Source organism: Ursus arctos, unplaced genomic scaffold (assembly GCF_023065955.2).
Source record: "Ursus arctos isolate Adak ecotype North America unplaced genomic scaffold, UrsArc2.0 scaffold_8, whole genome shotgun sequence".
NCBI lineage: Eukaryota > Metazoa > Chordata > Mammalia > Carnivora > Ursidae > Ursus > Ursus arctos.
The window spans coordinates 18,450,408-18,475,704 of record NW_026623100.1 but is presented as its reverse complement, the minus strand read 5'-3'; the positions used below and the strand labels follow the sequence as shown (position 1 = coordinate 18,475,704).

The 25,297-nt window shown below is 37.3% G+C and overlaps 1 protein-coding gene and 1 pseudogene across 3 annotated transcripts in view; one reads left to right on the top strand and one right to left on the bottom strand.

Moving 5' to 3' along the window:
• LOC113245852 (neurexin-1-beta) overlaps window positions 1–25,297 on the top strand; it is an 819,012-nt gene that overhangs the window by 441,068 nt on the left and 352,647 nt on the right. The gene's annotated exons all lie outside the window — the stretch shown is intronic.
• On the bottom strand, window positions 23,887–25,287 carry LOC113269086 (endothelial differentiation-related factor 1-like; annotated as a pseudogene).

Sequence of the window (25,297 nt, the reverse complement as noted above, 5' to 3'; positions counted from 1 at the left end):
ATTTCTGACTACTCTTTCATTCCTTCTGTTTTTACGATCTTTTTTTCTTGTGGTTTCTATTCTTTTACTACCATGTGTCTGTTTAGGTAAGCATTCTTTCTCTTTTTTCTTTCTCTCTGGGCTTCCTGACGTAAGGATTTTCATCATTCATCAATTATGTAGAATTACCAGCCTTTCTCCCACTCTCTTTCTCTTCTCCTTCTGGAACACCGACTACATGTATGTTGGATGTTTTCATTACCTATCTCCTCCATGTCTCTTAACCTACTTTCATAGTTTATCTGTCATTTTTAAATGTATAACAGGAAGGGTTTCTCTGAACATGTAGTTCACTGTAGTGCCAGGAAACATTCCCAAAGCCCATATTTCTGAGGAGGTTTTTAGTGGAGGGGCAGGTAATAGACATAAGATTGCAGTTGAAGTGGAAATGTCTTACTACTTCCCCAGATTTCTACTGCATTTTCTCTCTTCATCCCACATTACCAAATGCTCTTCCCCAAACATTCTACTAGGTAGGGAAAACTGATTTCACCCTTGACTATGTAGCCCTCCACTTTCTAACTAAAATAGGAAGAGCTCAAGATCATGGTGTTCAGGACACCCTAAAGAAAGGCCCCGTTCGTCTATATTCTCATTATTATCTTCTTTCTTATGCTTTCCAAATCATAATACCAGTTCCTCCACCTCATGCCATATCCTGCTTTCCACATTGCAATGTCACTATTTCTCCTTGATCTCTCTCTCCTGGTTGAACTCTTGAAGTCTTTTAAACTTTGTCCTTTCGCCTTACCATTTATCGCTAGGAATGGAAACTACCACCAGTAATTTCAGAAGAACTCTACTCCTGTACTTCTAAGATTGAACTCTGAAGACAAGTTCCTGGGAAGCATTACCACAGTGGTTAGTTTCCATAGTACTCTTGCCACTGTCCTTTAATAATGCATCTTTTAATAAACTGGCTTTTGTAGGCTAGCCTAGAAACCTAAGCATTATTTATTTATTTGTTTGTTTATTTTAAGCACCTTTTATAACATTAATTCTATGGAAAAATTGATACGTTGCTTGGTACAACTGGCTTATAATGGACTCTTGGCGTATAGCCCGTTTGTAAGCCGGGCACTGGCTGTACAGGAGAGAATTTGGATCACTGTGGGCTGGGAGGGAAATGCCTTCTTTAAACCAGCAATGCCACAGATTTGAGCATTGCATATTTGTTTTGTGTAATCTTCCGTCTAACTGTGAGCAAAGAGCATGACTGAAGTGCTGCTGATTATGTCTAATGTTTATAGATTCCATTTTAGTAGAGCAGACTGCTACGTTCTGTCGTTCTATCTTAATTCTAAATATGATTTCCATTGTCTCCCCTCTTTTGTCACCCAGCAGCAGAGCAGTGAAGTAATTTTACCTTGCAGTTCAGTAACTTTTAATTGCCTGTTCAGTTTCACTTGATTCTGAGAAAAATGGAGCTGCTGCCTGTGCAGTTTTAGTTGCCAGAACCTCAGTTGTTAAGCGCTTAAATACTAAAACAGGAAAAGTGCTCATGTATTCTTCAGAGAGAGAAAGCAGAAAGGAGATCCCGCTGCGTTGTATTGTGCTCCTTATGCCTTTGTGGTTGTGTGTGTGTGTGCGCACACGCATGCATTTTTATGGAATCAGAGCATTACCTACAAAATTATACACCAAAGTGATTATCTGTGAGTGGTGGAATTATCAATATTGTACATTTTCTTACTTAAAATTCTCCCCCCCTCAAGCGTATGTTACTTTATAATCAGAATTTTAAATTATTTCCAAAGGTGGGTAAAATCATGGCATTTTAGGGGTACCTGAGTGGCTTAGTCAGTTAAGTGCCTGCCTTCAGCTCTGGTCATGATCTCAGGGCCCTGGGATCAGCCCTGCATAGGGTTCCCTGTTCCACGGGAAGTCTGCTCCTCCCTCTGCCTCTCCCGCTGCTTGTGCTCTCTCTTTCTCTCTGTCAAATAAATAAATAAAATCTTTAGAAAAAAATATTTTAGGTTGGGAAACACTTTGAGATCACCTAGTCCAGCACCCTCATTTTAAATGTGAGAAATATGAGGCTCAGAGGGATCCAGGAATTGCTTCAAGCCTCCCTAGACTCAGGTTAAGACCCATGTGAGCATTATTGTAAATGCTGATTTGTTCTCTCTGATTCTTGACATTGGTTTTTTATGATCCTTGTGAAGAACATACCATCCTCAGAACCTTTTATTTCAACTCTCATATAGTTAGAAACTATCCTGTGTTTTCATTTGTACTTCATCACTACAAAACCACTCTATCTGAACACAATGGCATTTTAAAAAATAGATTTAGAACATCATTGATGCATGTATAATCATATGGTATGATTTTTTTTTTCCTCTGCGGGATTAGAACTCTTCTGGCTTTATGAGTGATGAATAATGAGGAAAAGGAACTTGATTCATTTAGAGGAAGGAATCTGCGTATTGTAGTGTTGGTGAGTTGTTTCTAATTTGAGGTGAGGAGGAAGAGGAAAGAAAGGGTGAAGTATTTTCTAGAAGTTTTTCATTTTTTTTTTCTGCATTTTTAAAGTGGCAGAACCCTTTCCCTTTTTCTTCCCCCCTTACAAACAGCATTATACAGACCCCATATGGGAAATAGATGAAAGTAAATCTTATCTTTTTGAAGCAGGAAAGGTGTCTGCAGAAACTAGCATTTCTTAGCATTCCTTAGTATTCAGGTGAGAGGAAGACTGGCTTCTACCATCAAAGTTTGAGGTCTTTAGATAAAGACTACTACAGCCAGAGTATAGCTATTCTGAAACTTTCATCTTGGGTATGAAAAATGTATATATGTTTTTTTCTCTTCAGAGTTCCCAGATACTCAAGAGTACATATGCAAACACTTGTCTGTAAATTGTTTTTGTCAATAGTTCCGTTGATTAAACTACATATCTACTATCAGATTAAAAAATCCCCCATATACTGTGCTTGTATGCTCACATATGAGACATTTAGAATAGAGCTTTCCATGGCAGCTGCGAAAGTCTTTGTGCTCTGATTCTGTCTGCAAAGTAGAAGGTGAACGGGTAAAATTATGTAAGTGTGAGACATTTCTCTTCAGTATCCTCAGCTACCTTTTCTGCACTCTTTCTATTCCCTGAAGACATTAAATATCCTAGCAGCCCTGATGTCTTTCACGAAAGGGAGAGTCTGATACCAATCACTTGTACATTTGTTTAATTGGCCTGGCTACTCCTGAACTAAGATGCTGTTAAGGACCTCAACTACTTAGTGGCATGTATCCCTGTGAGCTTTCTATCTGCATAAGTACACAGTTGCTCCTGTACATTTTGATGCCTGCCTGGATTTCCTCTTCTCACAATGAACCCATCATCACATCCCCAAAGGGATTAAGTGTGCTAGCCGCCACAGAGCAGTTTATCCAACAAACAGCCTCAGGGTCCACATCTTCTAGGGCAGGAAGACTGCTTGAAAGGGGTATTTGGCCTGGCCTTCCTCCTATTTCTGTGGATCCTGATTGCCAAAAATCTCATGAGCATCTTAAATGTATAAATAAACACTCATCCCAGGAGTACGGGTGGCATAGAGGAATCAAGTCATGATGGTGTAATTATGAAATGTTAGGGTAGGAACTGGGAAGTAGGAGTGAGCTTAAGGAAGGGCAGAAGGAACAGAATATAGTTATTCACCATCATGGCCTTGTTTAGTAAAACTGATTTAATAATTTTTGATTTACTAGAATTTATACTAGATTTTTATAGCTCAGGTCAAGCTCACTTTGTCAGAACAGTATTCCCTACCTCTTTCATCCAATAGAAGTCTCACTTTCTTCTGAACTTATTTTTTGTAACATTCATTTACCCTTATATAATGTTACCTTAGACTTCTATTTATCTCTTTATATATATGACCAGTGTCCTCTGCTATCAGTGTTTTAATATTTTCTGCCTGTGACAGTGTCTTAGTTCAGGTGCTATTATAAAAATCCATAGCCTGGGTGGCTTAAACAACAAAAATTTATTTCTCATGGTTCTGGAGGCTGGAAAGCCCAAGATCAAGGTACCAGCAAATTGGTGTCTGGTAAGAACCCTCTTCTGGGTCAGAGACGGCCAACTTTTCATTGTGTCCTCACATGACGAAGGAGGGCAAGAGAGCACACCAGGGTTCCTTTTATACAGGCACTAATCCTATCCATGAGGTCCCCACCCTCTTGACCTAATTACTTCCCAAAGGCACCACCTAATACCATCCTGGGGGTAGGATTTTTAACATATGAATTTGGGGGGGGGGGGGTAGAATGGGAAGGACACAAACACCCAGTCCATTGCAGTCAGTGATTCTCAGGGGAGCCCTGGCATGCTCTAACAAATTATCCAAGTAGTGCTGTGCATGCCAAAGTCTGGGAATCGCTACCTCTGTCAAAACCAAAAATCCTTTAACCCAGGGTGGTTTATTTTTGTCATTGTTTTGTTTGTTTATTTGGTTTTAGTTGGTGGTGAACAGGGTTGCTGAAATTGCTATAGATTTATTTTGGCTTATCCTAGGAATAAATCTGATATAGTCATTTTCTAGGGACTGGTTGAGAGGAAGTGACAAGATTCAGGAGGGCAGGGTTATGAATAATCTTCTGAGAAAATTCAGAAGAGATCTCTGATTCCTAAAACACACCTCAGTTTTAGCATATGTACGGGTCAGAATCCAGTGGTGGGAAATGTGGTTACACACTCAGTAAAATAACCTGAACTATCAGAGGGGGGAAAAAAGCATTGAAAACGTAAGATCACTATAAAAAATAGCTAGATTGATCACAGCTTGTGACCTTGTAAAAAAACTGCAAAATTTTCCAAGATCAAAAACAAAGAGTAGTTATCTTGTAGACCTACCACTCTCTTGCCCACGTCAGCTCTGTCTACCCCATCTTCTTTTCCTTTTTTGCCCCCTATATAACTATGACTGCTCTCCAACCCTGCATAATTTGTTCACCTTCTAATAATACAACCCTTTCCTCAAGGTAAAAAATCAAAATCCTGAATCTGTGAATATCCACATTCCTCTGTGAACTACGAATGAGGGAGAAGTCTCAGAATTTGGTTGGACTGACAAGGGGTAAATTTACTAGCCATCTTTCCCAGGAGAAAAATTGTCAAGGAAATGAAATTGCATTAATGAATGAATTGGGTTGGGATACCTAGCTGGCTCAGTCAGTAGAGCTTGTGACTCTTGATCTCAGGGTCATGAGTTCAAGCCACACATAGGGTGTGGAGCCTACTTAAAAAAGATGCTTAAAGAAAATGAGTGAATTGGGTCAAACTCAGATAGTAGTGAACTTAGGTAGTGATTAATACTACTAATAAAGCATTATTGTATCAGCATCTATTACTTAAGGCCCGGATGATGACTAACTATATCCTGTTCTTTTTTTCCTTCCCTTCTGCTCACTCTTGTTCTTCAATTACCACAGTAGCCTCTCAAAATTAACCAATTATTACTTTATTCCTTAAAACAATTCCCCTGCTCCAAGTGCCGAGGTATTTATTATTATATTTGTGTTTATATATTTAGGATGCTCCTGAGGGTTTTTGGTTGTCCCCCCCCCCCCAAATGTAGGTGGAAGGCCAAGCTAAATATTCCAAGCAGTCTCCCTGCCCTGGAATTCAAATAATAGTGAGAGAAGTTTTAATTTTCTAAAGAATGCAGGTGTCCTCCACTTTTTATATAAGTATTTTTCATTTATTTTAATTCCGGACACAAAGAGCAGTGGTTGCACAATATTTAAAGACCATCATGACGTAGTAATAAGGATAACTGTTGAGTTCCCTTGAGTCGATAATGTCCACAGGACAGTGTGAGCTGTTCTATGAAAAGTACACCCACAGATTAATTGATAACAACCCCATGTGAGTCATATTAATCATTAAAAGGTGTTATGTATCAGTGTGCTTTCACAGACAATAATTTTGGTTACTATTTCATTTTATGCATTTTTTTCTATTTGGTTTTTTATTATGTGAAATATAACCAAGCCTACAGAAAAGTGAACTGAGCATAAATACGTGGCTAAGTGAATCATCACAAAATAGACAGTTGTGTAAACACTACACTTGTGGGTCTAGCCAGTACCCCAGAACCTGCCCCCAGGCCCCCGGCCAGTCATTTCCTAGCTCCTTATCCCCAAAGGTAACAACTCTTTTCACTTCGTTCCCTAGGGTTTAATTTTTCGTATATTTATAATTTATATAAATGAATCATATAGCACGTAGTTTTTCCTCTTTCATGCAGTTTGGTGTTTGTGAGATTCACACATATTCTTGTATATAGCTGTAGTTCCTTTTTTAAGTTACTGTATAGCATTTTGATTTCTAAATATGCCAAAATATGTTTATCTAATTTCTTATTGATGGACGTTGTTTTCTCTATTTTGAGGCTATTATAAATATGACTGCTCTGAACATTCTTGTCCATTTTACTTTATGCATATTTGCACGCATTTCTATTTGGTATAAGACAGGAGTGAAATGGGGGAATGCTGGGCCATAGAGTATATATTTCTGCGATGTTAGTGGATGATGTCAGTCTGTTTCCCACAGTGGCTTTACAAATTTACATTCCCATAGTATCTTGTCTACACTTGGCATTGTCAGTCTTTTCAATGTGAGTCCATTTGGTGGTGGTTTATAGATTTTCTGCATTTCCTTTTGATTATTGTGGTGTGACTCTCCTTTTCCAAAAGAGTTGCCATTTGTGTCTTGTGGCACAGATATAAACACACTTCACTGCTTCAGGGTATGGGAATACATACCACTGGAGATATATGTTTTTATATTTCAAAACATAGAGGCAAATGTTCCTTTGGCAGCTACTCTTTATTTCAGTAAATTGTAGAAACTGTGCGATCCATATCATGTAAGCATTTGGATATTTTTGCGTTCCAAATTTCTAATTCTAATTCATTTGACACTTCTTTTTATCATGAAAAAATATTTTGTAAGTTCAAAAGTAAATTTTGTGCCCTGAGAAAAATTTTCCCTTTATTTACTCATACTTTTGTTGTTGTTGTTGCCATCAGGTTTTTTTTTCTCTTAAATTTCTAATTCTTCATAAGCAGCACTGTGAATAATATCATAAATTCTGGCTACCTCCTGTGTGGTTGTGAGGGCAGGGGGTGCCTGGTTGGCTGCCATGATCCATCCAGACTAAGATTGTCAGTGCAGGGCTTTTCATTCTTGCTCTCGAAGGGGGTTTAAGACACCTTTGGATGCCAAAATTTACATACCATAAGTAGATCTTATTTGCCACAATGCATATCTCTAAATATTCAGATTCACTTTCTTAGTTTGTAAACAGAAACTCCCCAGAATTACCTTTTGGTAAGTCAATATCTGGGAGCATTTGATCCTTTTCGATGCCCATTTTTGTTTTGTTTATTTGAGATAATTTGTTAAATTGAGTGTGTGGCACACTCCATTGTGATTTGATTAAGCCATCTTTGCAACTAGTTTTTCAAAAATAGATAAAATAACCCTCGATAATTATCCTTTTGTAAGCATTTGTAATATAATGTCCTATTTACTAGAAGAGTAGATGGCATTACTCTTCTTAGCTTATTGCTCCCATAAAATAGAAAATAATTTTTACATTTATTTTTGGTGTACAGCCTTTGCCACTATCTAGGAAAACATGGAATTTATGTTGTACAAATTAGAGGATACTGCATTTGTTTCTTCAACGTTTTTAATATGAAAAATATTAAGAAACATAGTATTGTAAAAAATATGACCCATCATCCCACCAAATGATAATTATAAATACCATCTTGTAAAGTAAGATGTAATGATTCTTCTATCTGTTCTGTTAGTATCTTCTTCACAAATTCTTTCCTCTCTCTCTTTTTTATATCAATTACAGAAACACATAGTTATGCATAAATATATACATATAAATATATATGTTAAAAAAAACGGCTCTGTGACATCCCTATGTAATTTATAGGTTAAATTTGGTTATGTTCTCTAATAATTCCAAAAGTATTACACCAGTTAATATTTGTTACAGATTTAATTTTTCATGTAATGACAAGTAATATTCAAATTGATAGATCATTCTGTAAGGAGAGTCATTTGAGGACAAAATATGCTGTATTCTTGTACATTTGCCTGAGGTGGAGTCTGTTTCAGCAGCCTGGAATCCAAATAGAAACAAAATATCGTTTCAGAGAGTACAAGATGCAGTGCTCGAATTGAGCAGCCTTGGGCACAAAGGATCATTGCTTCTTTCAAAGCCTCATTCTGAATGAAATATATTGAGTGGTAGTTGGTTATTTTTTTTCCTCCCTTTACAGTGTTGCAATTTTGGTTTTCTATGAATATGTGCTGGGAGTTGGAGGACATAGAAATTTGTGCTCCCCCTGTAAGGGGAACCATTCTAATCAGCCAGTTACGTTATCCAAGAAACAAAAAGGAGGGGGCAATAAACAGTCTTGGTCAAAATAATCCCCAAGCCGATTTGTGGGCTTGAACTGTAGCCTTGGCTGATCCCAGCACTAACAGGAGTAAGACACTCTTCTTCCTCTTGCACTGCATTCCATCTCTGCTCTTAAGACCCCAGGATGGGGCTTGAAGCATCAAAACTGTATTGTAGCTGTATGTAGCATTGAGTAAATACTTGTGGGTTGACCTGGAAATCTAATATAGCATTTTGATTAAATAATAAATATTTATTAAATAATTATTCTGCTTAAAGCTGAGAGCATTAGGCAGTTTTCTGCACACAATGAGTTTTCATAGTACTTACAGAGATATGGCTGTTTTGAAAATAACTGTAATAGCTGGTAAGAAAAATATCATGAAAGAGGCTTGATGAGCCATGACGTGAATTGCATGGAAGGTGGATAGCAGCTTGTCCATCATTCACCACCTGGGTCAGAATATCACAAGCAGTTGTAGAAAATCAACCATTTAGTTCCTAGTTTGAGTTAGCTAGACCGTGGGTGAAAAAAGGAAAAAAAAAAAAATAACCCTCACCAATGACATTGGCTAATTTGCTTGCCCTCAGACTTTTAACAAGGACATCTTGTTAAAATGCAGGATTTTTTTTCTGTAGATCTGGAGTGGAGCCTGAGAATCTGGAGTGGAGCCTGAGAATCTGCATTTCTCCAAGCTCCCAGTTGATATTCATGTCAGCAATCCTGGGACCACACTTTGAGAGCAAGGAACTAGATCTTATGAGAAGCAAAACAACAACAAACCACAAAACAACACCCCTCCCAAAATAACAAAATAACTAACAACAACAACAACAAAACCCTCTTAACTTACTTGATCAAAGTTAAAAGAGGTTGAGTCCTAATCCTATATGATAAGTAAATCAATTTGATGGTTCATTTTACTTGGTTGATATTTTCCTTCAAGGTTTTGATACTTGAGGGCAACTGAGGAAGGCTTAGTTTCATGTTTTGCTAAAGCGGGATATCAAAAGAGAAGGTAAACATTCATACCCAGAGCTATGTCTAAGCCTGGAGGTTAATGGTTAAATCTTAAGCTATTTTTGGAACATTCAGTAGTAATAATCTAAAGACAGACTGGAATGTCTTCTTCAGTTTGAAACAGAAGACTTCAGTGAGAGTGAAAAATATATTTCTCAATCAAATTTAATAGCATGATGACTAGATATGGAATTTTCATTTATTTCCTGATAAATCAGAGGACATGTTATGCATAGTTTATAACGATAAGAAAAATGTGTCATTATCATTATAGTTAAATCTGATAAATATTTATATATAAAACTAAGGGAGAGATTACTTTTTTCTCCTACTTTCCATGTGTCTACTTCCATTCGTTGCTTCTGCCTAAAACACAGGGTCATGGACGTGGGAACTACAGGATATGAGAGCAGTTTATTTAGTAAGTCTCTCCTTTATCCCAGACTGCAGTAAATAAAAGATGATTTGTCACTGTTCTGTGAATAGAACATACCAAAAGGAACAGCAGCTGAAGAGGTTATGGTATGTAGGAGCTGATATTTGATAAAGCAGCATTATTTACATGAAGATGAAGTTCTGTGCTTCAAAGTGACTTTCAAAATGCAGGCAATTTTAATTTGAAGCTTTCTTCTATGTTACAATAACAATAATAATTGTAATAACTGCAACATTTCTTGGATACATAGTGCCTTTTTGCTACTCTGCTCAGTATGTTACATATGTTACTTAATTCAAGCCTTCCAATACCTCTGAGCTTACATGTCATTTAAACCACACAATAGCTACTAGCTGAATATTAACATTTTCTCCATTTTATAGATGAGGAAACTGAGAGGTTAAATACCTTGCCCTAGCACAGAGCTAGCTGATCAGGATTTAAGCTTATTGATCCTTTATCCTGTTCAACCAAGGAATAAAATACACTCACAGATCTCAGTCCTGAATCTATTCATAACTGTAACCAATACATCTTGAAAGTTAGGAACTTTGCATGTACAGGGGCTGAAGAAGTGTACACACAGGCTCCAGAGTCCTAATCTTTTTTCTTTTTCCCTTGGAGAAGCTATAGACAAGGTTATATTCTATAGGGCAGACCCACACAAATCCTAGTGACAAAGGGAGCAAACTTAAAAGGGACTGTAGTGTAGGGTAAATGTTAGCTTTAAGTAAAAACCCTTTTAAGAAAATGAATCTCATGCCAAACTATCATTCAGCAAGCATGAGTATTTACTGAGTTCCTGCTACATGCCTAGTATTGTGCTAAAACTCACAAAATGCTGTATTGCAAGGGCAAGGGGTTTGGATTTTTCCCTCTATTAGTGCATGTATATCATCCAGAACTGACAACGTGACAAGCTTTATTTACTTTAGATGCATACCTCAGGCCCTGAACCCTAAAAAAAAAGGTCCATTCCAAGAACCAGACACGTCATGAGGTCCATTTTACCCATGAGTCTATTTGCAGGAACCTGTTTGGAAGGGGACAGATGGGGTAGTTTTTGTTAGGCTTCCTAAGATCTCAGGGCAGCGCTGTAGTGTGATCTTGGAAGAGACTTTGGAGGAAGGGCTAATTTGAGCAAGTGCAATTAATAATTGTTTCCAGAGAGGCAGCTGGCAAGGTTCCAATGGTGGCATCAAAGGGAACAAAAAAATTAGTCTAGACAATGCAGGCTGGGAGCGTGTCACGTCTCCACATTTCCTGGGTAACAATTTGACCTGACTTTGTGCATAACTAAAAGAGTGTCCACCATGGGGGTCTGCCAGAAGAACCAGGCCAAAATTTTGTATATGTGAAGATGAATTTGTCACAGTTGGGGATTTACCACGTATAAGATGAAAAAAAAATTTTCCCTCATAAATTGCATTGGTATTACTTTCTAAAACAGCTTCTGGACACATTGAAGGGACCTAAGAGACACAAACTCTCATATTATAGATGAAGGGGACCAGGGCCCTCACATTTGGTGGCAGAGGCAATGCTGAAAGCTGAAACTCCTGATTTCCCACCAGTTTAGAGATGAAACTGTGTGGCCCAGTAAAAAGCTGTATGTATAGATAGTACAATTTCAAAGACATCGGTGTTTGAGGATTTTCCAGTTTGGACTTGTAAGAATATCTTGTTTTAGATGTGTTCTAAATTGAGTTCTAAGTAATAACTAGGGTTAGTATAACCAAATTATAGTCAACCTTCTTCTTTAAAAAAAAAAAAAGCATCAAATAATAAATATATTAGATGGGAAAGGACCTCGGATCCAATGTCCAACTCTAGGCAATTAAAGTATTGAGAAAATACCTCTCTTTTCATTCAATGATTTTCTTTAAAGAGCGATCCCTTGATATTAAGTCCTAAAATCATCGCTAATATTTAGAGCAGCTCTTATGTGTCCAACACTTCATTAAGTGCTTTACAAACATATCTCATGTAATCCTTGCCAAAGCCTTAAGAGATTAGCAAACTATCTCCATGTCACAGGTGAGGATTATGAAGCTAGAAGAAATTAAATAACTTGCCCAAGGCCACACTGTGGCTCAGGTCATTAACTAAAAATCTTTCTGACTTCCTGGCTTCCTTGTTCTTCAGCTCCTTGTATACTGCCTCTCACTAAATACGAATGCCAACTTAGATACAGTGTGCACAAAGCTCCATGAATGACAGAATTCCATTTGAGATAGTTTCTGCAGCCAAGTTACATCACTGATTACCTGGAGCTTATCATGCCCCCTTTATTTTTATTTCATTTTTTATATTATTATTAGTTCTTAATGGTCATGCAGGATTTCTAGAAATATGTGTATAAACCCAGAGAAAGAAAAAGGGGAAGCATTGAGAGTCATTAGTGATTTCAGTGGATCATAGTTTAAATAAACTCATCATGAAAGCACTTGAGAGTGAACAGGAATAATGAAAATAGTCATTTGGTGGTGTTTTCACATAGACACGGTTTCAGTACATTGGGCCTGATCGCCAATTATAATGAAAAATGAAATTGTTTAGAAATTGTCTAAACTTGGTTTGAGGCAAGGTCTCGGACTGTGATGAATATTCAGAATGAGCAATTAAATCTATTGCCATTTCATTTGCAACCTTTCTATGTTCTACTCAGATGACCAGGAGTAATGCCAATTAGGGCCTGTTGTTAAATAGCCTCTCCCCACTTAGTGACTAATTAAATTGGCTTTCAGGCTTTAGAGATGTTCACAATTAGAGGACTCCCCCAGTCAAAAAGTTAATCTTCTTCTTGATCTTTGCCTAATCTGTCATATCCTTAAGCTTTCAAAACATATAATGATGATAAAAGCAGAAACCAAATAAAAGGAAGAAAGTAAATTCACACAGTAGACAGTACCTCGACTGTCTTCATGCGCGTTTTGTCTAATACATGGTATCAATATTATGCGTTATTCAAGAAGACATAGACCTAGTTGTTAAAAAGACATACCTAACACACATATAACATATATACACACGTAACAACGAAAAGCCACTGTGATCCCTAATCCCTTCTTCAGTTTTGTTCTGCCTCTAAGCCACTATTTCTGCATTTTGATCACACCAAAAAATGTCAGTATTTAAAGTTGGAAACCAAGTCTGTTTCCATTTTAACCGAAATGTAGGAGGAGGGGACACAAAGAGTGCATCAGTTTTGAATTTGAGCTAATGTAATCAGTGACTTGATTTGTGTTTAAAAAAAAAAAATGTAAATGTTTCTTTGAAATCTGACTTGGCCTTTGAAAGGGAAAAGAACTTACTGAGAAATCTGCATTGACAGAACAAATCCTACTTGCAAAGTAGAAACCAATGTTGTTGGCTTGAGTAGATCTCAAGTCAGCTGTGAAATTCATAATCTTTTATCCATAAAATAGCTTCTCCTCTGAATGACAAAATTATTTTTGAGCTGGTGTTTGCCAAGTCTAAAGACAAAAGGCTCAGTGTGCACACCTGAGCACAGCTTCGAGCTGGCTTTCAGATAGTTGCTTTCTTAGCAGTCACAGGTGCTACTGTTCTGAATTAACCAGTGTGAATATGCCTTTAATAAGTTAGACGTCATCTATTTTATTAGTAAAAGTCCAATAGCATAATGACTTAAGAAGCAGACGATGAATTCAGTGATGTTTGGCTCTTATTTTATAGCAAGTAATTTTTGTAGTGTGTCCCACTTTCAGTACTTTAAAGTCCCAATAGATTAATCTAGTTATTCAGGGATTAATTATCTTGAAAGACAGAAGACTGGAGGCTTCTTCTTGTTTGATATTCGGTTTGGTTTTTAAAGTACCAGTGATTCTTGAATAATCACCAAGTGTTAGGTGGCCAGTGCTCTTCTCTTGTCTCATTTTAAAGAACACAACCATGAGGCAACAGGTAGGGGCCAATTCATCCAAGAAAAATCAAGGTAGGGTCAGTCTGACCATGGAGGAAGGAAAGGGTTATTTCTAAAAACCCATTCTTGCAAAAAGGGACAGGAAATTGGGTAGACAGTTTCTCTCTTCTTTATAGCTCCCAAGGGCAGGAACACCGGGGATTCCAATCTGGAGAAGACGCTTTGTCATGTGTTCCCTGCAACAAAACAGTTTGGAATTTGCAAAGCATGCACTTTGGTAACAATATTGAGAAACAAGCCACAAATAGACGTTTTCATAAATTTGTGACCCATGCTTGTTAGCATATCCACTTGTCATTTGATATAAACTAATCTGGTAGCAAAGGAGATTTTTGGGCTTTGGTTATTAAATATTAATCATTAATGATTTAAGACTTGAAACATTATGAATCTATTGACCTGAGATTGTGACTTGAATCCTGAATTTAACAAATAATTTTTTTACATCTGTTATGTGTTTATTATAGTGTTTAATTTTAAATCTAGCTATTGGATCATCACTGGAATTACATGAGCAGATTAAAAATAAGATTACAAAATTCAATCGCTTTTAAAGTCGGTAGCTCTGTTACTTATTTCATTTTTAAAAAGGAATCAATCCCTCTTGGTCTCCAATATCATATTTTAAACAGTCCTGTTTTGTCTGGTGATGATGTGGATATAGTTTAATTTTACTGACAAACTCTAAATACAATTGGGTCAATAAGTACTTATATATTAATGGAGGATGCATATGTATTTAATGTTCATTGAACACTGCTAAGTACTTCGCATTTCATAAATTTATCTTAGAACCCATTCTTTAGGATATAATACCTTGATAATAAAGGGAGGGAAATTTGGACAGGTACAAAAAATAGACTTTAATTAATAAGATATGCTTTCTTAGCTCTGTAAAATTGATTTCCTGTGGAGTTTAAGTACAAAGGAGGGGCATTTTTGTTTATATCTTATCCAACTGCAAAGAGGGAAGAAGTCTCTGAACACAAATGCTGAAACTGGCTTTAGTTGGCTCCTGGGGACTTGTGACTCATTGAATACAGACAGAGTATATACTACATATATCTACAGTTCATCGCTACTACCTGTGCTCTCCTTGATGTTTGGAATATTTTCAGCTTCTACTTAATCAAAGCTAGTTCATCTCTCTAGAGAGCCTAGAAAATTTTCAACCCTTCCAGCCTTTTTAGCTTAGTTAATAGACCACATTGTCCTTGATCCCTGTTGTATTCTATCAAAAATTCACTTACTGTATGGAGTTCTGGGTACATTTTGGGTTTGTCTCTCTAGGGTTTGGTTGACAATTTATTTCAGTGTGCCAGGTCAAAAAAAGCATTCTGTCCAGAATAGATAACAGGAGAACACATTTTTCAGTTTCCATAATCATGATAAAGGTAACCAGCCTTCTCAATATGTCATATCAATTCTGCTGCATCTTAATAGATCTATGGCTGTAATCTTTTGTGTCAGGACTTTCAGCTAATTGGGATAAGTTATGTATGTTTACATTACTGTTATGATCTATAAAATGGTTTTTTCTCTGTAGTTAGGTAGACAAAGATTTCTTGTATTATAATTTTTGAAATTGTTTGCAATGCAAGACTGCTAAGGAGGACAGAGAGGAGGTCAGAAGCTTCCAATTAATGTTTATGCTGGATGTGCTTAATTAATATATTTCATAGAACAATAAATGTTGAAAAGTAAATAGAATTATTTTTTACCTGAAATGTATAAAAAAGAATCTAGAGGTGAGTAGGTCTCTGGTTTTTGAGATCAACAGTAATAGTCAAGGTAAGGTGTCTTCCAGTAAATTTTGGCTTAGTTACAAAAATGCCCATTTTTATGGCATAGTCCACTGATTGAAAGCTTTCATTACTTACACTAAAATACACTTGAGAGGTTTACAGAGAATAATTATAAGAAAGTGTTTAAGGCTGGATAACTTGTGGTAATCCATAGATATGATAGACAATCATGATTAATGCATGATAATGACTTAAATTGGATATAAAGAATGGAAAGCTGGAGAAATGTGGCCACCCAGAAATGTAATTAATAAAACTTTCATGAATTCCAATTACTTTGTCAATTCAATACCAGCCAAACTCTCTTGGTATTAAAAAAACTAATAGGCATAGTTTTGCCAGAAACTCATCATTCTAAGTAACAGTCTTCCTTCCAAAAATTTTACACTTTAATGTATGTATGCAATTCATGGATGACTTTGTGAAAATTGAAGTGTGTAGTGAACATAAAGACTGCTGATGAATGTTGCAGATGGCTGTGAGCAAACGACATGCTCTTGGGTGATATTGCTTAGAGGGAAAAATGTGGACTGATTATTACTCTTGCCCTTACTCCAGTGAGATCCGAAGAAGAACAATTTATAGTAAGGCACTTCCAGATTTTTTGACCTCTTGGTGTTCCAGACAAGCTGAGTCCAGAAGCTTTCCTCTGGACTCTAGATCAGTAAAACTTCTAACTATTAAGAAATGAATATGTATTGTATGTACGTATGGGTGGATGGATAAATATGATCCGGCCCACTGTAGCAAATAAACAAATACAGATTTATTTCTCAGATTGGCAACAAATATTCTGAACTGTTATTTCTCCCTGCTCCCTTTAAAATGCAATTAAAAATGCAAAATAGGGATACTTCTAACATCTTAAGGACTGTAATCCTCAATAAAAGAGTGTTCTCCTGCAAGCTGAATAAAAGGAGACATTTTCAGCCATTTTCTGGTGTTCATGTGTGGAAACAAAGTATTCCTTTAATTTGGGAGAATGTTTATTAAAACATACCACATTTCTATAAAGCTCAAAGGTGGTATTAGTACAACTTCCGGGTTTACAAATCAAAACTGCAATGCATTTTCCAAATTGGAAAATGAAGGATAGAATTCACCTTAAGAGAATTGGTCTTAGTAATTAGTTGTCAACCAAGACATTTTTGACTTCTGGCATGGTGGATTTTATAATCTATAACTGTTAATAAAGATGACTGACAAAATTGTGCCTTGAATCCACAAATAATCATTTGTTCCCCTTATGTATTAATTGGTTAAATTCTTCTTTGTTTCAAGACTACAGAAAGCCCTATGGCTCTTAGTTCATTTCTGAAATGTTAACTAAAGTTATCTAAAGCAAAGTGGCTATTCATTATTGAAACATGGAAACCTGAATCTCTGCAAAAAGAATCTTTATGGATTCATTTCTTGATACATGGGAATAGAAGGGGAAAAAAAATCTCAAAGAGATGGGCTCTGTTCTCTGTCATATAAATTCCAGATAGCATTTTGGAGGGCAAAGAAAAATTAAAAAGAAAAAAAAAATCTCATTATAGTTGTTAGTATTCTCTTTTCTCTATTCCACTGAAAACACAGCTTTCTGAGACTTGTCATACTCAAAAGTCCTGTTGTGTTAATGGAAAGAAAAAAAAAAACACAAAGGAGATCTTTGGTAAGATCTTGTACTCGAAGGAGTTTGAATTTTGAATTCCTTAGGGGATGGATGTCTCATTCATGTTTATAAGTCTTCCACTATCACCAATCAGTTTGTCCCTGGCACTAGATAGGCACAGTGCTAACAGAATTCAAAACAAACAGGTGGTGTGTATACCTCCCCTTGATTCTTTAAGCCATACATCTGTGTCCTTTTTCAATTCGCTAGTTCTCCTGTGTTGCTGCATCAGGTCTTAGCAGTAGCTATAGGCCAGCATAATTCCAAAACTGCTACAGACTGGCTACATAAAAGGCTGCAGGGTGCAGAGTGTCCCGTAGGACACTGCTGCATATAAAATAATCATTTTCCCCTTGTAGAGGAAGAAAATCAGCAATTGCATTAACAAAGCCACCCACGTTGAGATTTCTGAATACAGTCAAACAATGTTAAACAAATGGATTACCTCTTAATTAATTACGCAAATATTTATTTAATATTTGCCAAATGTACAGCATTATGCTAAATCATGGGACCAAGCATATGTACTCTAAAGCCAGACTGCCTGGATTCGGACCCTGGATCTATCACTTGACCTCTCTGTGCTTGAATTCTACATCCGTAACTACCTTAGGTAAGAAGTTACCTTTTTCAGATTATTGTATTATTTAATGAGTGAGTATATTAAAAGCACCTAGAGAACTGTCTGGCACTTAGGAAGTGCTACAGTGTGCTTACCATTATTGTATAGGTTCTGTTGCAGGTGAAAGACATAAATTAAAAATGTCTTAAACAGAATAAAAGTTTATTTGCCTCTCATATAAGAGTTTAAGCCATAAAATCTGTACTCTGAGCAATAAAATCTGAATGAGGCGGCTTTTCTCTGCACAATTTCCAGAATTTTTTCTTTCGATTCTAAAACCCTAACGGATTGTCTTCATCTGCTTGGTCCAAGGCAGATATTCACATTGGAAGGAAAGAAGAAGGTCAGTTCCTTTTTAAGGGCATGACTTCGAAGTGCCATCAGTTTTGCATATTTCTTATTGGCCAGAATTTGGCCACATAGCCACTTAGCTTCAGGGCTGACTAGAAAATGCTGTCTATATATTGTATGGCTATGTCCCCAGCTCAAACTTTTGTTACCTGTAAAGTGGAAAGAAAAGTGAAAGTTTATTAGGACAATTCTCACTCTCTGGTCACTGCATGTGAGTTTATCTGTGGCTTTCCTACCCAGAGCCGGAGGATCGTGGTGCTGATTTTCCGTATTACATGCAAATACATGGGAGAAAAGAACCTTTGCATTTTTCAGACATATGAACATAAATACGACTCAAATCATTACTTATAACTAAGTTACTTCTGGCATCACTAGGATCAGAGTGGTCTTAACCCATTTATTTAACCCAACTTTCAGGCTTAAATGACATTTTTAAACTTCAAAACCCACAGTTCCTTTGTTGATATTAACTTTCCTGATTTCTCTTTAGCTTACAAATATCCATTAAAGCTATTCACTCTTTCAGGGAATAACTACTCTGATTTCCTTCCTCCCTTCCCTTCCTCTTTCTCTCTCTTTCTTTCTTTCTCTCTCTCCCTTCTTTTCCTTCCCTCCCTCCCTCCTCTTTCTTCCTTCCTTCCTTCCTTCCTTCCTTCCTTCCTTCCTTCCTTCCTTCCTTCCTCCCAAATGGCCATTTGGAAGGCTCTGGTCTAGGAATCATTATGGCGATGGGAGTTTGATCCTTGGTCTTCCTTAATTACCTTCATATTTCTTTGAAATCCATTACTTGACTTTTTCTTCCCTAAGCACTAATTTCAGAAGCCTTAGATTTGTTCATAAAGGCTTAATGGATTATAGATTGTTTATTAGCCTAAGGAAATAGGTTTTATTTAAAACATAGCCATTTCAAAAAGACTGGAGCAAAGTAGATCAGCAAGTTAGACTATTTTTTATTGCTTTATATGGTCGTGCAGGTTAACCACATTTCTTCTTTTATCTTTTTTAAAAATAGGGAACAAGTTGAAATAATAAGAAACTCATTTTTTTTTTCAAAATGAGAGCTTGTTATTCATACTATGTACTGAATATGATTTTCTTATTGAAATTAGAATAATGATGAGCTACTAAGTGGAAACTAAGTAGTGGAAGAAACACATGCAGACTTACTAAACTATTATACAAGAGGAAAAAAATTACCAATTCCTCAGGAAAAATGAAGGTTTTTCAAATAAATAAATGTAGAAGTCAGTGTTTTTGTTTGTTTGTTTTTAACATTGGGCAACGACCAGAGTAATCAATCTTCTTTAGCATTACTTCATTTGGTAAATGAGAACCATACAAATCTGCTGGAGAGGACTGGATGCAGATATGGAACATACTCTTAATGCATCATCATTAGAGCCAATATATAGTAGACAACAGATTTCTAGCTGATGTAGAAATTCAGTCCTCCTGTCATATTACAGCTTTCCTACTTCAGATACGTATTGGAAAGGAAGAGAGGATACAATTGTATAAAGCCGGAAGTGTGAAAATCTTATTTATATATATCTATATACATATATAGATATCTATATCTATAGATATCTTATTTATATACATATATATATGTATATAGATATCTCTATCTATCTATCTATCTATCTATATTCATAAATAAGCCATTTCCTGAAAGGGTCTGCTTGATTATGTAGCCCCATTCCCCACAGTGCTAGCTCAGGGTCAGATCAATTTTGAACATAATGAAAGGATGGTGTTTTCTCCTGCATTATGCCAATATCTTTTGAAAATTTCGTATCTACAGAAGACAGGATCATTACATTTGAAAAGTGGACAGGACACCCATAGAGAGTGTTATCTGAAATAAATGTTCATTTCAAAAGGAAAGTTTGAGTGACTTGGTCTAGCAGCAGAGATACCCCTTAATCATAAAAATCAGTTTTAAGGATCTTGCAGGAGGCAGGAAATATATCCACAGACAACTAAGCTATGTTCATTTCCCAAATATTATGTGTAGAATAAGGGATTGTAAATAGATTATGTAAAAAATTATTAAAATGCTATACTCAGCAGAAATTTTAGAAGCTAGGTCTGAGAAACTATTCAATAGAAAGGTACTTGCTTATTAAGAGGAGAATTTCTCTCTTGCGGAGAAAAGAGGTGGCAGGTGAAATATTTTTTTTAGGTTCTGTGGATATTTTAAGTTGGTGATTTAGCAAGTTGGTCTATAAAGAACTTCATAAATTTGGAGAGGTACTGCAGAAGGCTAACAGGAATCTTGATTGCTAGCCTGGGTTTCCATATAATTTTTAGGTTTTCTCACTGAAGATGTCCCTGGGATTTCCCAACAAATGTTCAAGAAAAATGTATTAAACTGAGGATAGGATTTTTCTGTAGTATAGTGTTGCTTAGAATAAGAAAGTCAAGGGGTGCCTGGGTGGCACAGCGGTTAAGCGTCTGCCTTCGGCTCAGGGCGTGATCCTGGCGTTCTGGGTTCGAGCCCCACATCAGGCTCCTCCGCTATGAGCCTGCTTCTTCCTCTCCCACTCCCCCTGCTTGTGTTCCCTCTCTCGCTGGCTGTCTCTGTCTCTGTCGGATGAATAAATAAATAAAATCTTTAAAAAAATAAAAAGAATAAGGAAGTCAAGAAGAGAGTACAAATAAATGTCTAAATATTTAACTATTTCTATTCCATTTGTGTTATTTTTTTAAAAAAATTTCATCCTTGAAAAACCTGTGCCTTAAAACAAGCAACATTATTTTTCTGTAAAGGCATTGGGACCTTGACGAAAGGCGGCAAGGAGGAGACTTGTCATCATCTTTGATTTAGTTCTTTGCCACTTCAGCACTAGGGCAACTTCATCACTGAATCAGTTGTCATTTCAAGACCACCTTATCCTGTTAATTCTAACACTGGTTTAAAATTAGGCTTGTTGGGAAAGGCTAAAGAATTGCGATGTGCTAATCAAGAAATGGAGAGAGTAAGGGGAAAACTACCTCAGAGCCACACCGGAGTATTTGATTCTCTGACCAAGTCAAGGGCCTGGTTTTTGTTTCCTCGAGTCCTTTGCCCACATTGCCCATTTTACCCTTAGATATGATTGAATTCCTAAGCATCCGTCAAGACCCATTTGAAATTGTTACCTTTTGGGGAGGTCTTCCTCAACACTGCAGGGAAAAATTACCCCTCTCTTCTGTGCCTAGGTTAATAGCTTATATCACCATTATGATCATTTCACTTCGGGGTTTTGATTATTCTATTACAGTACCTTTAGCTATCCCAGGAACTAGTCAGATCTCAGTTAAATTATCACCAGGTTTCTCTTGGTTCTTGACACGTGAGGCTCCTGTTTTGAGGTATAAGGTAGAATGGAGAGACAATGTGAAACTTTGAAATAAGACAAACCTACATTTAAACTTGGGGTCACATTTACTTTGTGCTGAGCTTTAGTTCTCTTCCCTGTCAAATAGAGACAGTGAAATATACTTTACTAGATAAACATCGGTTCTTACGGTTACTCATAACCAAACTGGCTCCTCAAGTTTTTTCCATGGTCCTTCATCATCAAAGACCTCAAGCCCAAGTCCTGTGGTAGTTGCATGAAGCCAGTCGTTTTGGAAGCACTTTCTTCCCTCACGTACTCTCCCATGCTTCCTTTGTGTAGCGAAGTTGGATGGACGAGTGACAAAGGCTTGGGATCCTTTATGAGTATGGTAGTTCTATAATTAAATGTAATCAATCCATAATTTATCTAAAATGATTGTATATCAACTAGGCATGAAACCTAAGTATTCCATTCATCTTCATATAGTCGCAGTGAGTATTACTAACATGGTCTTAGAAACGCTGCCCACTGAGGACAATCACCTAGTCACAGCGTCTGGAGTAACGGCTTTTATAAAGCAGTGATTCTGTGGTTTGCATATGCTGGTGATTAAAACAGATTTAAAGGTGTTGCTCTGTTCAAATAAATTTAGGGTGAATTCCAAGGAAATTACTCTGATAAACTAGTGAAGCTTTTTACAAGTAAGTGGGGGTTTGTCCTCTCTCCCAATTGTCTTTCAGTGCAATAAAATTTTAAGATTTGCTTAGTTATTTGTGAAGCGGTCTGCATTGTGGTTTTGTGAGAAATTCCCTTATGGCTACTGACTTCCTCACTCTTTACAGAGTAATCTTCATCCTCATTGAAATTTCCAGTTATTTCTGTCAGATTGCCTTTTGAAGTAAGTCAGTCTGCAAATCTCCCAAAGACTGTCTGGAATTTGGTAAATTAAGCAATGACAGAATAAAACAAAATTCAGAACCTACATTTGTGAAAGGCATTTTGTAGGACAAGATTGAATTCAACAGTACCGGAGTGCAAGTTTAAATTTATTTTATTGTTTATATTCTTTCTAGTCAATGTAATTGCATTAGTGAACAGATTTTTTTCCCACAATGGTTAATATTGAACAACTATGTACTATTTCTCGTTATTGTGATTTTCCATTTAATATTACATACAGAAAATATGACAATATTAACTAATGACCTTGCATTGTAAACATATTTGCCCTGAGTCTCTTTCATAGGAGTGGGGATGGATACAAGCTCTCTTCCTCCTTATAATCAAAGCACAAATTTAGGAGATGGTCATCTCTGTTAATGGTGTGCTTTGTAATGTTGATCCAGAGTTTAGCAGTAATTATGAGATTCAGACCTAACGTTAATTGACACCACGTGCTCTTGTACCTAGTGAAGGGGAGGCAGACAATCAGGGCATGAGAAACAGAACCACAGAATATGGATACCCTTTCTAGTCATAGAATACACAAGCAAAGCACTTCTAATAGTTAATATATTCTGTCAAATCTAAATTCTTGCAGGTCCATAGCCAGGGCTAGACCAAGCAGTAATTTCAGAGAAACCATTCCTCTTTCCTCTTTTTTTGGAGTTTTGCTGTCCTCTCCTTCATCAATTCCTAGGGATAAAGTTTTACTCGGGAAGACATGAGGTTTAAATCTTCCCAGAGAGCTTGTGTATTAAAGGGACTGTCTGAAAACGGAATGGATTTACTATACCAGGATCTTGTTTTCACTGGTCAGTACTGATGCTCTTTTGGTAAGATCTTGATGTTATGTTATGTTCTCAAACCGCAGAGATCAGATTTCACTTAGCTCAAGCACTGTTCTTTCCTGCCACTCCCTCACCACCACTCCGCCCCCCACTGGATCAGATATCCCATCCCTCCTGGATGCTTTTTTTTTTCTTTTTTTTTTTTTTTTAAAGGGTAACAAATAAAGCCAGACTGGAGATGGCATCTTCCCTTGCACATCAAGCCTCCCCACCCCGCAGTCCCGCCAGTGTGAGGTGGTCCCACTCACGTTTCCCCAGGGAGCCACCCTGAAACTGGGCAGACACCAGGGATAGGAAGAAAAAAAAAAAAAAAAAAGGGAGAATCGATACTTTGTTTGACATGCTTTGTTTGACAGGAGGTATGGGTGGAAGGGGTTCCTGGTCAGGGCTGGTGTCCTGGGTTCCCCTCAGCCATGTGAAGAGACCTACGCTGGCACTGGTGGTCCAGGGGAACCAGCCAGGCGAGATCAGCCAGAGCACACTGATTTCAAAGCTTGTGTTCCTTTCGCCCTTGGCCCTTTCTCAGTGGGCTCCCCGATATCCTTCCCCCAGAACTTGAGGCCGATAGCTCTCTCAATTTTGCCCAGAACGTAGTTACTAGGAATGGCTGGCCCACTCTTGTAGTTCCCAGGGACCCTTGGCTTTCTATTGATTTTCATAGCCAAGTCCTCCCGAGTCAGCCCCTTGTTCTGCCAGCCCTGCTGGATCACCTTGCCTATCTCCAGGTATCCAGTCATGGTGCAGTTTCTCAGTCTCCGGGTTCAGCGTGGCCGATGATCGAATGCTGTTTGTTTTGGCCAGCGGCACATTTCTTGGAATTCTCCACATCTTCTCATCTCTGAGTTGCTAAGATGGCCTGCTTCGACTTAGCCTGGGCAGCTGTGGGCCCTTCTTGCAAAGCACTGTCACCGTGTCCTAGTCACTCTCGGCCACAGCGGGCGGGCAGGTCCTGCGCCGTTCATATGGTGGCTCCGTGGCAGCTGCTCGAGACCCCCCTCCTGGACACTTTCTTGTTTGATCTATTCAGGCATCTTTCTGCTTCACAGTGAGCTTCGTCAGCATGAGGACAGTATCTTATCCAACTTGTCCCCAGTTCTCAGCCTGTGGTGAATCCTTATTTAAAGAACATATGAACAAAGAGATTAATATTTGCTATCTAAGTTTATTTTTTATAACAGAATACAAAGCATTCTAAAACAAATCTGTAAAATGTTTCTGTTGTTACTCTTTCCAGATACTGTAAATATACTTGCTGTTGTTATTGTTGTTTAAGTAAGCATAGTGGAAATGTGGTGCATTTCAAGGAAAATGAAGATTAGACATAATAGTACATTTGCTGTACAGATAATTGGCTGCTAACTTAGACTGTTTCGTCACTCTCTGAAGTATTCTACAATTAATTATTTTGCTCTCATTTTACTTCATAAAGTGACGCATTTGCTGGAAGTGGCTATAAAGTCATGAAACTCATTTGAAAAATCTTATCAGAGGGCCCAAAGGAATGTTATTCTTTTAGGAAGTCACCTAGGATTATACACACTTACTACAAAGATACTGATGCTACCCAGTGGGGTTTTAGAATTCTCCGCTTCTGATGTCAGAGCCAAGTTATTAAATGCTTACCAAATCCGTTGCATTTCTGTGGACACAGATTTTTTTTCCCTTATAAAGAGGAAACCCACTTAGGTTACTGTGAGAAATGGGAATGTAAAAAATACATATAGGAAACCTTCCCAGTAGCCACACAGCTAGGCATTATAAAGAACTAGAACATGGTCATGATGCATGAAATATCATAGCAAATTAAATGAACTGATCATTTTACCATCACCTTCTACCTCAGAGATGGCACTTTTCGGGTGCCTCATCTCCCTGTCC